Raw genomic sequence first — 15,052 nt, 5'->3', positions numbered from 1 at the left:
GAATTCCAGTTTTATTCAAGTAGAAGTGTACACTGATGGAGTCTTTATTACATTTGTGAGGAAGGAAATTTGGAATTTTATGGAATTTGGTGATAGTTATCAAAATTTCACATGGTGATTCCTTTTGATCCAACGTTTAACTGTTAGAAATTTATCCTACAGATATATCCCCAAAGTATGCTCAAATGCTCATTGCAGTATTTTTTGAAATGGAATAAAACTGGAAGCAATCTAAATGCCTATCAACAGAATGCTGATAGATTTAATGTGAAACATCCATAAAAGGGAGGATTAGATCATTAAACAATTTGGGTATGTATGTATGTATTGTTGAAAGATCTCTTAGATATTTTATTAAAGGCAAAAAAGGAATTTCATAGAGTGGGCAAAATATGATCACTGCTGCAGTTAGCCGTTGCTGTGTGAGGGCTGTCCCAAACTTACTGGCTTCAAACTATAGCCATTTTGTTCACAAATCTGCAAGTTAGGAGGGTTTGATGGGGCCCACTTGCCTCTGCCCACCTTGTCTCTCGAGTCAGCTGGGATGGTGTAACGACTGGGAGTGACCTGACATTTGCGGGCTGGAATCATCTGAAGGTTTTCTCATTCACATGTCTGGCAGTTGGTGTTTACTGTCACCTGGAACACCTACATGTGGCTTCTGTATGCGGTTTCTTGGCTTCCTCACAGGGCTGCAAAAACAAGCATTTCAGGACAGGAAGTGCCAAGAACCTGGCATCAGATCACTTCTTACCATCTTTTATTGGTCAAGAAGTCAATAAGCCCAGATTTAAGGGGAGGAGATTCAGATTCTACTTTTGGATGGGAAGGAAATCAAACAATTGAGCACTTATGTATTAAAACCTCCATGACCCCATTTGTGTAAACTTTTAAGGACATATACATGTAAAATGCAGATACATGCAAAAAAAAAAGTTTTTTCTGGGAAGAAAAATGGAAAGTTGTTAACAATGACTACCTTTTGTGGAGAGGGAATATAGGTTGAGGGTGGAGTGAACAGGAGACCTCAATTTCTAATTTTATGTCTTATTGTACTATTTGAATTTTTGCCTATGTGGGTTATATTACTCTTATTTAAAGCATAAGAAATAAAACCCAACCAACCCATCCAGGGTAGGAGTTCAGTCTTTCCTCATGCTCCCACATCAAGTATCTTATTTTGTGGTCCACAACAATTCTGTGAGGTCCTTAGGGCAGATGTGACTGCCCCTATTTCCAGATGAGGATCAGGTGCCAGGTTTCGACTCTCAGTTCTGTGTCTTCCTTACTTGTCGTAGTTAAGACTCAGCTCTGGAATTGAGCCTGTCTATCTGGAGAAGCAGATTTTGGAAGGGCAGTTTCAGCAAAGTTGGGAAAAGTTCAGGGTGGGACTTGATGCCAAATCCAAAGCCACGTGGTGACAATAGTGGCTGTCACAGAGTCCTAGCACATCGTCTGTCTAGGATCAAAGTTTGCTGAGTAAGGGGATGTGGAAGTCTCCTTACTGGCTAAATTTACCTCCTCTTACCTTCAATCACAGTCATACTGACATGTGAAAGTGGGAACCTGATCTCATTACTCTCTTGCTTTAAACCTTTTGTGAATATTCAGTCAGGAAGCTGAAATGGAGTCAGGAAGCTCAGCAGGGGAGCTGTCATGCCCTATCACTACTAATCAGTTGCAGACCCAACAGGAAGACCCAGTTGACCTGACTTTGCACCTGGTTACTACTTTACTGTCGCAGCTGGAGAAAGATAGGCTTTCCTCATCCCACACCTCCAAACTCCCACAATAGCTCAGCCAATGAGAAGCCACTATACTTGGAACTTACAGTTTGCTCAAATGGACTTTTAGTTTATAACAGCCTTTCCAACTTATCCCTTTTCTCCTTAAAAAAAGCATACCTCTCTTTTGTTCTTTGTACTTGCCTGTGGTTTTGCCATGGCTTGTTTGTCCCCGATTGCAATCCTTTTTTTATGTCCGAATAAACCTATTTTGCTGGTAAAACAACTAGCAGCTTTTATTTTTAAGGTTAACACTTTCAAGCCTTCCACCTTCATCTATAGGAAGGTAAGAAATGTAAGAATATCAATGCTATGTGCCAGACAGTATACTAAATGCTTTGTAAGAACTAACTCATTTCACTCATTCTAACTCATTCTACATCTTACGGATGTAGGCACTATTTTTGTTTAGTATTTCCATCCTCAAATGGGCAGAGCAAGGCACAGAGAAGTTAAATAATTTTACACAGCTAGTAAGAACAGTGAGATCTTGAACCAAGGCAATCTGACATCAGAGCCTATGTTGTCAGGGGTACCTGGGTGGTTCAGTAGGCTAAGCATCTGGTTCTTGATCTCAGCTCTGGTCATGGTCTCATGGTTTGTGAGATCAAGTCCCTTGTCTGACTCTGTGCTGACATTGTGGAGCCTGCTGGACTCGGGATTCTTCCTCTCTGCCCCTCTCTCTCTGCCCCTCCCCGCCAATAAATAAACTTAAAAAAAAGAAAAAGAAACTGCACTGTCGATTATTAATTACACTGCCTCCAAACTTCTTAGCACCATTAGGATCCTCTATTGCCAACCAGGTGCCATAAGCACAGAGATGCTGGGATGGTGTATTAGGTTCCCCAGAGAAATAGAACCAGTAAGAGATATATATACATATACATGTGTATATGTATACATATGTATATATATATATATGTATGTGTATATTTATTTATACTGAAAAGATTTATTATGAGAAATTGGCTCATGTGATTATGGAGCCTGATAAGTCCCACAATCTGCTTTCTACAAGCTGTAGACCCAGGAAAGCAGGTGGTACCATTCAGTCCAAGTCTGAGGGCCTGAGAAGCAGTGGTGTAAACCCCAGTCTGAGGGCAGGAGAAGATGAGAGGAGTCGTCACTGCTCAAGAGGTAAGCAGAAAGCTAAAAGGGGCAAATTCCTCCTCCCCGCACCTCTGTTTCCATACAGGCCCTCAACAAACTGTGGATGATGCCTACCCATGTAAGGAAGGGCAATCTACTTTACTGAGTTCACTGATTCAAAGGCTAATCTCACCTGGGAACACCCTCACTGCTACATCCAGGAGTAAAGTTTATTCTGGGTACCCTGTGGTGGGTCATTTATGTTGCACATAAAATTAACCATCTAGATGGGAAGGAACTTGGGTGTTTGGGGAATCACCCGAAGGCTGATCAGGCTAGAATGGGGCCTGCAAAGGAGAGAGAATGTCGTTCTTTCAGGACTGAGAAGTAGGCAGAGCCAAATCAACTAGGGCCTTGTTGACCAGGGCAAAGGGTTTGGATTCTATTTAATGTGAGATGGAAAGTCCTTGGAGAATTGACAGCAAACTAGTGCTGAGACTTGATGTACATTTCTAAAGGGTTCCTCTGACTTTTGGGTGGAGGAGGATGGGGCCACAGAGGAATCAGGGAGACCAGTCAGAGCTCCTGCAGTAATCCCTGTGAGCTGGTTCTCAAAGGTCCTGTGCTGGGCCATTGTTAGTCCCTGGTTCCCTTTGTCATTTCTTCCCTTGTCTACCCAGTGAACACCTGTCACGTTTTAAGATGTAGCCAAGGCTTCCTGCCTGAGGCTTTCCCTGACCCATTGCCCCCAGTAAGATTGCCCAGTACCTTCTTTGTTGTGCTCCCTTGAAACCCACTTCGAATATTTTAATGCTATAGTACAATACAAAAATATATTTGGACTTTGTCCCAGTTCCTGGCAAAGAGGAACTAAAACAATAGAATTTCCCAAGTGATTGGAATGAATTTTGCCATTCATAACGAGCCACTTTTATCACTCCTGGGTTTATGCTAATGAAGACCTAGGGTGGGACCCTAGATAGCCTGACAGTGGGGCGGGTCTTTAAAAGACCCAGTTGATTGGGGAGTGGGAGCTTTTAGTCCCTCCCGCTGACCCCTGGGAAGGCAGAGAGAGCTGGAGGGCCAGCGCCCTAAAAACTAATGAACTGGATGCGGACAGCTTCCAGGTTGGTGAGCACAAGAGGTACTGGTAAGGTGGTGGATCCAGAGAGGGCCAGGGAGTGCCACACCCCCTCCCCATGCCTGGCCCTATGCCTCTCTTCCACTTGGCTGTTCACGAGTTGTATCTTTCTAATAAACCAGTAAATGTGAGTAAAGTGCTTTCCTGAGTTCTGCGATCCATTCTAGCAAATTATCAGAACTGAGGAGTTGTCAGAAACTCTGACTTTGCAGCCGAGTTGGTCAGAGGTGTGGTTAAATCAGGGACCCAAAACATGTGACTGGCCTCTGAAGAGGCGGCAGTCTTGTGGGGCTGAGCCCTTCAACCTGTGGAGTCTGACACGATCTCTGAGTAGTTAGTGTCAAGAGTTGAATTGTAAGGTCACCCCGATGGTGTCAGAGAATCCGTTGTTGTGTGGAAAACCCCCACCTTTGGTGCCAGAAGTTCAGTCAAGGAAAAAAAAATCTTCAACCACTAAGTTGTTTTTTTTGTGTGCTTTTGCTTCCTCTTTAAATAACCATGAACTCCTACAGGGAAAGAAAACAAAAAGGATGAGGCCATTCTCATCTACACACTCTCCTCTATCCCGGAACTGCCTAGTGTATTGTACCCACTCAATAAACATAAGCCTATAACAGGAAGAACAAGCTAATGAATATCTGGAGTATATGTGGTCAAACTTGTGTTGATCACTGCAATTTCACACCTCGTTCTTTAGGATACTGCAGTTCTGAATTTTGAGAATTAACAATTTTTCTAATTTTTACAAGCTTTAGTTTACTTATGACATAGCTCAGTACTTAATACCCTTAATACCTGAGGTATTATAGTTCTTTATCTTGTGGCATGCATTTGTGTTTCCTCATGAATAACTGGGTTAACTCCTTCATTAAATAGATATCATGTTTCCTTTTTCTTTTCCTATTCCTTAACAGCTGGTAAAATACTTCCGGGCAGCTCCTAAAAGTCTTGGTGTGACTACTTTGTCTTATTGAATCTGGGTGGAGACGAGACGGAATTCTCTATTTATCCTGTGGCTTTTCTCAAAGTCAAAGCAATCCCTTCTGAGTGTAAGCACTTGGGCAGCTATCTGCTTTACTGGGGAAAGGGTGGAGGTCTGAGCTATTGTTTGCTTTGCTGCATTCTTGGCTGGGGGTCAAGCCCTGAGTTTCTTCTGAACTTGGGGAATGGCTTGGGCGAATCTGGTTTATTCAGCACTTGTCGGGTTTCTTGGCTAAAACACAAGTTGCTTCTGTGAATGGGGGGAATATAGTCCACAACGAACTGGCTAGTGGTGGGATGTTACAAAGAAAGCAAATCTTTGACCAAATTCTGCCACATATGCTGGCTTAAAACTAGTCATGCAGTCTGCTTTTGTAAGTTTGAGGAAAGGTCCACTTGTTGGCTTCATGAAAGCATTACTTCAAGGTGAATGCTATGATTTCTGATGACTTGGGAGTCAAGTGAAGCTCAGAGTCCAAGTCCAAGACTGGCTATCCTTGCCAGTCATAAAACACTGCATCCACATTGGATTAAGATACTCACATGAGATGCTTGCTGGAGTCCCTAAAGCATGGGGACAGGATTTTTCTAAAAGTTTCTCCAAAGGTAGTATTAGGTGTTGGGCCTTGCCTGATCCTTATACTTCATTTATGTAGGAATGGAAGGGACTGGAGGTATTTTTTTTTTTTTTTGCTAAAAAATACATAAAATTATAACTTAAAAAAATTTTTTAATGTTTTATTTATTTCTAGGAGAGAGAGAGAGAGAGACAGCATGAGCAGGGGAGGGTCAGAGAGAGAGGGAGTCACAGACTGATACAGGCTCCAGGGTCTGAGCTAGTTGTCAGCACAGAGCCCGACATGGGGCTCGAACCCACGAACCGTGAGATCATGACCTGAGCCGAAGTCGGACGCTTAACTGACTGAGCCACCCAGGCACCCCAAATTATAACTTTTTTTAAAAATCATTTTTCAGTGTCACAATTCAGTGGCACTAAGTATATCTTCACATTGTTGTGCACCCATCACCACCATTGCTCTCCGGAAACTCTTCATCAACCAAAATAGAAACTCTGCACTCGTTAAACATTCTCACCTGCCCCCAGCCCTGGTTCTGTCTCTATGAATTTGACTGTTCCAAATACCTCATATAAATGGAGTCGTATTTGTCTTTTTGTTTCTGGCTTATTTCAGTTAGCATTCATGTCTGCAAGGAGCCTGGGTAGTTTTTTCTTTTTTAAGTGGCTTCATGCCCTGTGTGGAGCCTAATAAGGGGCTTGAAGTCACAACTCTGAGATCAAGAATCAGACACTTAACCGAATGAGCCATCCAGGTACCCCAAGGTGCCCCACGGAGTACTTTTAAGAGCAACTACATTTCTTGAATACCACTCATTCACCAAAATAAATTATCTCTAACATCCTTTATGTTGTTCTTGTTATGTTTATTTATTTTTGAGAGACAGAGAGAGACAAAGCACAAGTCGGGGAGGGGCAGAGCGAGAAGGAGACCTGGAATCCAAAGCAAGCTCCAGGCTCCGGGCTGTCAGCACAGAGCCTGATGCGAGGCTCAAACCCACGAACCAAAGTCGGACGCTTAACTGACTGAGCCACCCAGGCACCCCTCGTTTATGCTATTTAACAAACATATGGAGTAGATGTGAGCAACAACATTCAAAGGGCTTGGAAGCCACCTCTGAATTGCGGATTTTTGCATAGGGGTTTTCACATGCTAACTGATCGCCTCTTGTACATTACATAGTTAAAGCCAAAGTCTTTAAAGCAAATTACCACACTGACACTGTGGCATAGTTAAAATTCAAAACCTACTGACAAGTAAAGTGTTGAGTGTTAATAAGGAAAAGATACTTCTTACTGAGTAGCAGGATCACATTTTGGTTCTATGAGGCAGTAGGGTTTTGAGGATGGCTTTAGGTTGTCTGGAGTTTTGCACAACACTGTGTGTGTGTGTGTGTGTGTGTGTGTGTGTGCGTGTGCATGTTTGCGATTTAGAGTTTAGGACTTTTATCAGATTCTCAGGGTGGGTCATGATCTCCCTAAAAATGTTATGAGCCATATTGAAAGGGGAAATTCTATTTTCTGTAGTGTTCTGGAGGAAACAGATGGCAAAAGGTCCAGATTTTCAGGTGAGGTTGTGCAACGCACTGAATGTCTACGTTGCATCGAAATTCATGTGTTGAAATCCTAACCCTCAATGTGATGGTATTAGGAGGTGTGCGGCCTTAGGGAGATGATCAGGTCATGGGACAGAGCCCCTGAACAGGACTAGTATTCTTATTAAATGGACCCCCAAGATCTCTCTTGTCCCTTCTGCTGTGTGAAGACACTGTGAGATGCCCATCTATGAACCAAAGAAATGGACCCCCACTAGACACTGAATATGCCTATACCCTGACCTTAGACCTCCCAGCCTCTAGAACTTTGAGAAATGAAATTCTGTGGTTTATAAATTACATACTCTATAGTATTCTGTTATAGCAGCCTGAACTAAGAGGCGTGGGAATATTTACGAGCATAGGTTTCTTGCTTCTGAATTCTTGTGCACCCAGAGCTGAGGCTTCTGGTTGATGGCGGCTCTGGGTCCCAGGGTGAACTGGCTAGAACAGCCATGATCCTTCTTGCTTCCAACCTTTTGGTCTTTAGATTACCTCCTCTCAACTACAAGTCTATCTTTGGTGTTTGTGCCTCCCTAAAGTTATAGTGGTTAAAAGTTCTAATTATCACCTGGTGTGGGTGTGCATATTGTCCATTTGCTTTAATTATGTTAAGGCCTTCTGTATGGGTGCCCACATTTGGCAGTTCCTCTTATCAGAATTAGCAATATCAGACTTGCAGCCTACAAGCATTTGGTTATCCATGAGGGCGGCCACATCACACAACTCCAGAGGACACCGTTCACTTTCATCTTGTGTGAACGGCACCTCTTGGAATTGGGCGGTACAGCAGCCGTGTTAATTACGAGGGCTTTCTTGTGGGTGCAAAGGCCACTGGGGTCTTCCCTGACACCATTTTTTCTCATGGCCAATTTGCTCTTTCATATATGTTTAGCAAGGGCTGTAGAAAAGATCAAAGAAGCCTCAAGAATGGGTGCCTTGCCTCTGTGTTCCAAACCAGCGAGATGATTGTTTGTCTGGCATTATGAAAAGATTTTTTACAACGATTGGCTAATGAAGGAGTTCAGGGAAATAAATAACATCAAGAAGCTTTCAAGGCTAATAATACTCTAATTTTCTGTGGTAGCCCTTCTTCCCTAGACTTCTAAATAGTATGCCAGTTTAGCAAGCTGATATAAACTATTCCTTCCTACCTGGGGTGCCGTTCTTAACTCTGCCTGTTTAATTTTTCTATTTTCTTGAAATACCAGCTCAAGTCCCACCAACTCCATGAAGTCTACCCCGACCTCTTCCACTCACAGCCCCCTCTCCCTCATCTGAATTCAGCACCACTGAGTGAGCACCTCCCTGTTAGCATTTACCACGGATTGCTATGCACTTTTGATTTCCCTCTTATACATGATGGGATAATATTTTGGAATGATATCTGGTATAATTCTCATTGCTGGTAATTTTTGTTGCTCTGTAGCCTTCTTTTCCCATTTTTGAGGCTGAGGCATCTACTGATTCGGGGGGGGCAAAGTTGGAGGAACACCTCCCAAAGCCGCCCTCTCTCTGACACACGCTGCAAGTTCCCAAGACCATCTTCGGGCTTGAAAGACTCCCAGAATTCAATGAAAGCTGTGATGCTCACGTTATGGTTTCTCACAGGGAAAAGATAGGCATGTGGGGCAGAGTCTAGGAGAGTTCCACGTGCAGACTCCTCTTCCAGCTGTGCACTTTTGTCCTCTTCCAGCAAGGATGGGTGTGATAACGTAGGTCGAGTTTTGCCAATCAGGGAAGCTTACCTGAGCCTCAGTATCCAGGTGTTATTGGAGTTCTGTGGCCGACTGCCCACGTGGCTCCCTTCAGGTTCCAGCTCCTCCAGAAGTTGAACTGATAACCGTGACTCAAGGCCCCCACTATAAATCACATTGTTAGGCTTTCTGGTGTGGTTCACAGCCCCTGGTAAGCAAAGACACTTATCAGGCGGGAAATTCCAAGCATTTAGAGATGACTACCTCAGGGGCCAAAGGCCAAGGCCAGATCTCTCTTCAGTCAGAGTTCTTTACCAGGTAGGAAGCTTCACAGAATCCGGCTGAACAGTAGAAACCGATTTCAGCCACTCACTTCCCAGATAGGCCCTCACAATGCATTTCAGAGACATCAGTTGTGATTTTCATCTGCAGGAGTTTGATAGGCAGAGTCGGCTTCTTTGAGAGAAATGGGGTTTGTGGGTTCTATGGGAGCCAGCGCTGGATGACCAGAGTTTCGTTTACACAGGTGAACAATACAAGAGGGAGCCAGGTGAGATGTGACATCAGGGTGGCTTCCCATCACACAGGAAGGCACTAAAAACCCTTCCTGGTTGGGAGAAGGAGACTGGGAGATCAGAGAGGAGAAAAGAGAGGGGCTCTGGGCTGACCCACCAATAGGGTTGAAACCAGGGTGTGGAAGCAGAGGGAGAAGCGCGCCAGGTGTGTATGAGGATTGGGGTGCGGAAGGGATACCAGCTCTTCCGTCTGCCTGGAGATCGTGGAGGAGACCAGCCCACAGGTGCTCCACACCAATGAACTCTGAAGATGGCACACGTATAAAGCTTCCCGGGTTGTAAACAAATAGCATTGATTCCACATGAAAATGACACATGTGCGTATCCACTATTATGCTGCATGATGCATAGACAAATAGAAGTCTGCCCACATCGATGGCAGGGATTAGTGTTATGTTTTTCAGGCACAATAGGCAATTTTCATCTTTCTTGTCTGTCTTGGTTAGTTGTCTAATCTCTGAATAAATAAAGCTGTGGGCAATTTCTAGCTGCTCACATCTGTATCTTTCTTATTCAGACACTGTTGGTAAAACGGCCTGCTCCTTGGCCTCATGTAGGCCTCTAGGTTCCCCTCAGCCCTCCTGTCTGACTTTATCCTCTGTTCCTCCTCCATAGACAGGCTACCCTTCACTAATAGGACTCGTGGTTCCTGAATGCTCTTTACATCTCTGGGTCTTTGCTAGGGCTGTAGTTTGTTCCTGGCATGACTTTTTCCATCTCTATGGGGCTTAAATTCTGCTTCCTCCATGCCACCTTCCTCAGTGTTCCAGACTTGAAAGTGACCTCCTGTGACACATTGGCTTTGCCTCTGTTGTAGGATCTACAAACTCCTGCCTTTTGTCACTATTATCTATTACCTGACTATAGGTCACCTCCTGTGCTCGCTTATCAATTCCTTGAAGATGGGGACCATGCCTTCTCTTTTTATTTTTTTTATTTTTTTTTCTTTTTATTTTTTTTAATTGAAATATTATGTATTTATTTATGAGAGAGAGAGAGAGTGCACAAGCAGTGCAGGGGCAGAGAGAGAGAGGGAAAGAGAGAGAACCCCAGGCAGACTCCGCACTGTAAGAGCAAAGTTCGATGTGAGGTTCAAACCCACGACCCACGAGATCATGACCTGAGCTGAAGTCAAGAGTCACAAGCTCAACGGCTTAAGTGGCTGAGCCACCCATGCACGCCCGCCTTGTCTTTTTAAATCTCGATGTCTCTAGTAGCACTGAGCACAGGCCCCTGCAGGGTCAGGTGCTCAGCTCTGCTGAATTGACTCACACACACACACAAACACACACACACACACACACACTCATAGACAGACACACACATACACACAGACATGCACAGATACACACAGATGCACATAGACACACACACAGACATACACAACACAGCACACAAACATGCCCACAGACATACACACACACATAAACACAGAGACACACACACACAGACACACACACACACACACCATCTTCACTCCCAGTGTCCTAGCATCTGGGAGTATTAGGGCAGAAGGACTGGAGTTGCATGATTTGGAGGGAGGGCATTTGGAGGGGGGGCCATTTAAAGGGGGCTGAGGTGGAACTCTACGCGGAGGGCAGGGGGGTAGCTAGCAGACGGCTGGGTTAGGGCTTACCATTTGAGTAGACTTGGCTTCAGGTTGGATGGCTTCAAAGTTCTAGTTAGAGACTGAAAAATCCAGTGCTTTTTCATCACCCCAGGCTTGTGCTTCATGCCCCTACTGCCAAATTCGGGTGGCAGGCTCAGGGTGTGGGCTGAGGTGGGGCTGGATGCCACAAGAACCAGAGAACTTCTTTTTAAAAAAAATTATTTTAAATGTTTATTTACTTTTGAGGGAGAGACACACAGAACATGAGTGGGGGAGGGGTAGAGAGAGAGAGACACACACACACACACACACACATACACAGAACCCAAAGCAAGCTCCAGGCTCTGAGCTGTCAGCACAGAGCCTAACACGGGGCTCAAGCTCATGAACTGTGAGATTATGATCTGAGCCGAAGTCAGATGCTTAACTGACTGAGCCACCCAGGTGCTTCAGAACTAGAGAGCTTCTTTTCTGACTCTCGACGACAAGTCTCCAGCAGAGAGAAAGCCATGTTTCCTTTGTTTTATCCTAAGGTGTCCTTGGATACCTCGGGGGGGAGCATCAAAGAGTCTGGAGCAAAAGTCAAGAACTCTACATTTACAAAAGAAGGGGTAGAAATAATCTATAACTATTTTCAGAAATATTTGCTCTCACCGGCAGCTAAAAAGTATGAATTAAGACAACAGGTGGAAGTCATCTAATTTTTAAAATGTGTCTTCTATTCCCTTGAGAATTTTAAAATAGAAAATATTTATTTAATCTTAAAAAAATGAAAGCAGGTGGGTTGGCTGTCCCTCCCTGTCTTTTATTGGTCCAATGGTGGCAAAGGTGAGGATGAGTTACAGGCCATTCTTTTTTGAGCATTTTGAAACCCAGGTCTAAAACTGATGTAACCTTGGCCAATTTGGCTTTTTAAAAGCCTTAAACAATGTGATTCTCTTTCATCCAGCAATTCTATCTCTAGAAGTTTATCTTTAGGAGATATTTACAACAGTGCACCCAGATCTGGCATAGCAATGTGATTCACTTAAAAATGACAATAAAGAAATATCCTAAATTATGATAAAAGGAATTGGATAAATAATAAATAAACACAAATGTGCATTCTTACCATAGAATGTGCTGAAGACAGTAAGCATGGTGTTGAAGATTCAGGCTAACTTTCCTTAAAACTCTAGTGTGTGATTCAGGGCTGTATAGACATTGCCCCGTCCACCCCAGGCACCTGCAGCCTGCAATGAGACACAGATCACTCTGCCTTTGGTACCATCCCAGGCTTCTGTGGTTCAAACCTCACTGGGGCCAAAATGAGCAGAAGGTAAGAGTGGGCTTGGATGTTGAAGATCCCATATTGGCGTTTCGGGGGCTGGGCATGTGCACAGGTGCTGAGGCGACACTCAGGCTGTGGGGTGCTGTTGGATCACACCAGAGGGGGTGCCTGGGGAGGGCGTCTGGTCTGTATCTTTGGTGGCTTCCTTTCCTGTGTCTAATCTGTGGAGGAAGTGGCATGGATGTTAGGCTGAATCACTGACTTGCCTGACATTGGGAGATTATTTCTTGACATGCAAAGATGCTCAGTGTACATTGCCAAGTGAAATAAACCATTCACAAACTGCATAGTGGTATGTTATTTCTTTTTTTTTTTTTTTTATCATAGAAGCATTTATTTCTCCATGCTTGCATCTATACTTCTGCCACACACATGTAGACAAACATCTCAAAAGACAGCTTTGGGGCACCTGGGGGGCTCAGCCGGTTAGGTGTCTGGCTTCAGCTCAGGTCCTGATCTTGTGGTTCCTGAGTTCGAGCCCCATGTCAGGCTCTGTGCTGACAGCTCAGAACCTGGAGCCTGCTTCAGATTCTGTGTGTGTCTCTCTCTGCCCCTCCCTGGCTCACTCTCTGTCTCTCTCTCTCTCAAAAACAAATAAAACATTTAAAAAATAAAAAATACATATATATAAAAAGAAGGCTTATTCACATGTGGACATCTGTTATTTCTAGGGGGTGGACATGTAGTAATTTTGGTGTTTATTAGTACTTAAAGGTTTTCATTCTTCTTCCTCCCTTCCTCTCTTTCTTTATTTCCTTCCTGTCCTTTACATAAAAACATGTATTACTTGTGTACTAAACATTAAAAAAGAATATGAGCTCTTGGGGGGATCCACCTCTGATTTCCTCCTCTGCCTGAGAAACCATAGTAAGAAACTCCTGATTTGGGGTTTTAAGTGGCCGGAAGTGAGAGTCTGGTGGAAGGAGTCACCATGCATTTGGACAGAGGCATCTGGGAGCATCACAGGTGGGTCATACAGAGAGAAGAGGAGAGGAAGGCCGCGCTGTGAGGTAGCTGCATGAGCAATAATAAGTGGGTCACGGACAGCTCCAGGCCTCTTGAGGATGTGGGTACTGAGTACAAGGTGCTCAGAGATGTTTGCGGCAAGGGGGCTTGGACGCTTCTCACACTTCCTGCTGTCCATCTGGACCTCAGCTACTGCCTCTAATCATTCTTTTACCTTTTTCTGTTTGAGAATCTCATCATAAAAGGAATTTCAGGTTCACTGAGGGGGCAGACGTTTTTTTATTATTAAAGTTTAAAATATGTTTTATTTTATTTTTGAGAGAGAGAGACAGAGCACAAGCAGGGGAGGGGCAGAGAGAGAGGGAGACACAGAATCCAAAGCAGGCCCTAGGCTCCGAGCTGTCAGCACAGAGCCTGATGCAGGGCTCAAATCCACAATCCACAAGATCAGGACCTGAGTGGAAGCTGGATGCTTAACCAACTGAGCCACCCAGGCACCCTGGGGGCAGTCACTTCTTACAAAATCCCTCAGATTTCCCAGTGCTGAGGAGGAGGGACACCAAGTGAAGCGGCAGGACTTGAGTTGACGCAAATTCCATTAAGGCGGTCTTAGGGAATCGCTTCTTCCTTCATGCTTATGGAAGTCTAGGAAGGTTAGAAGACTGTCTATTTTAGGGGCGCCTGGGTGGCTTAGTCGGTTAAGCGTCCGACTTTCGCTTGGGTCATGATCTCGCGGTTCGTGGGTTCGGGCCCCGCGTCGGGCTCTGTGCTGACTGCCAGCTCAGAGCCTGGAGCCTGTTTCAGAGTCTGTGGCTCCCTCTCTCTCTGACCCTCCCCTGCTCACGCTCTCTCTCTCTCTCTCTCTCTCTCTCTCTCCTAGAAATAAATAAAAAAAATATTTAAAAAAATTAAAAAAAAAAAGAAGACTGTTTATTTGAAACATTTCCTCCTCTAAGACTATTCTTAATAGAGGCATCAGGGCTATTATGAGTAATTTTATACTCATAACAGGTAAATTTAGCTTACGAAAAATTCCCTTTTTACTCTTCAGAATGGATTCGGGGATATCTATATGATAAAATAACTCAACCTCCCTGGTAGTCTGACATGCTTCTTGCCTGGAAGGCTGCCGGCCTGCTGAGAACCACGTCTCAGCTACCGCTTTTATGATCCACACTGCAGACTGAATCGTTTTCACTGATGTACCTTTATAGTCAGATTACTCTCACACTTAGGAGATGTTTTTCTCACCACCAATCCAGGAACGCAGCAAGCTGGCTGTGCTATTTGAGGTCTTGTCAGAATCTGGTTCTGACGTGGAAAGGCCTCAGAGGGTCCCTGACTCTTCCCTCAAAGTGTGAGGAGGACCTGGGGGTGGTAGCGACTCTGAGGTCCATGAAGCCGGACAGCTGCAGAGGAACCCAGGGAATGCTGGTGAGAGCCAGCCGCAGGGAGAGCCTGCTGGGCATCTGGGGGCCTAGAAGCCCCTCTCCTCTATCCTCCAGAGCATCCCTGTGGACACCAGAGCAGCTCTCTGCGTTTTCCCCTGGGCAGGGAGACTGGGAAGGGACCAATTCGTAGAGTCGGTAAACTTGGCTTCTAGGTAGGGGCTGGTTCCCAGACACTTGAGAGGAATAACTGAATGTGGAAACCATGTGAGGGGCTGTGAGTCCTGTGTCACAGGGGAGAAGGTGGCCATCCCCCACCT

This window comes from Hyaena hyaena, unplaced genomic scaffold (assembly GCF_003009895.1).
Source record: "Hyaena hyaena isolate Hyena2069 unplaced genomic scaffold, ASM300989v1 scaffold_33, whole genome shotgun sequence".
In the NCBI taxonomy this organism is placed as follows: domain Eukaryota; kingdom Metazoa; phylum Chordata; class Mammalia; order Carnivora; family Hyaenidae; genus Hyaena; species Hyaena hyaena.
This window is presented reverse-complemented; position numbering follows the sequence as displayed.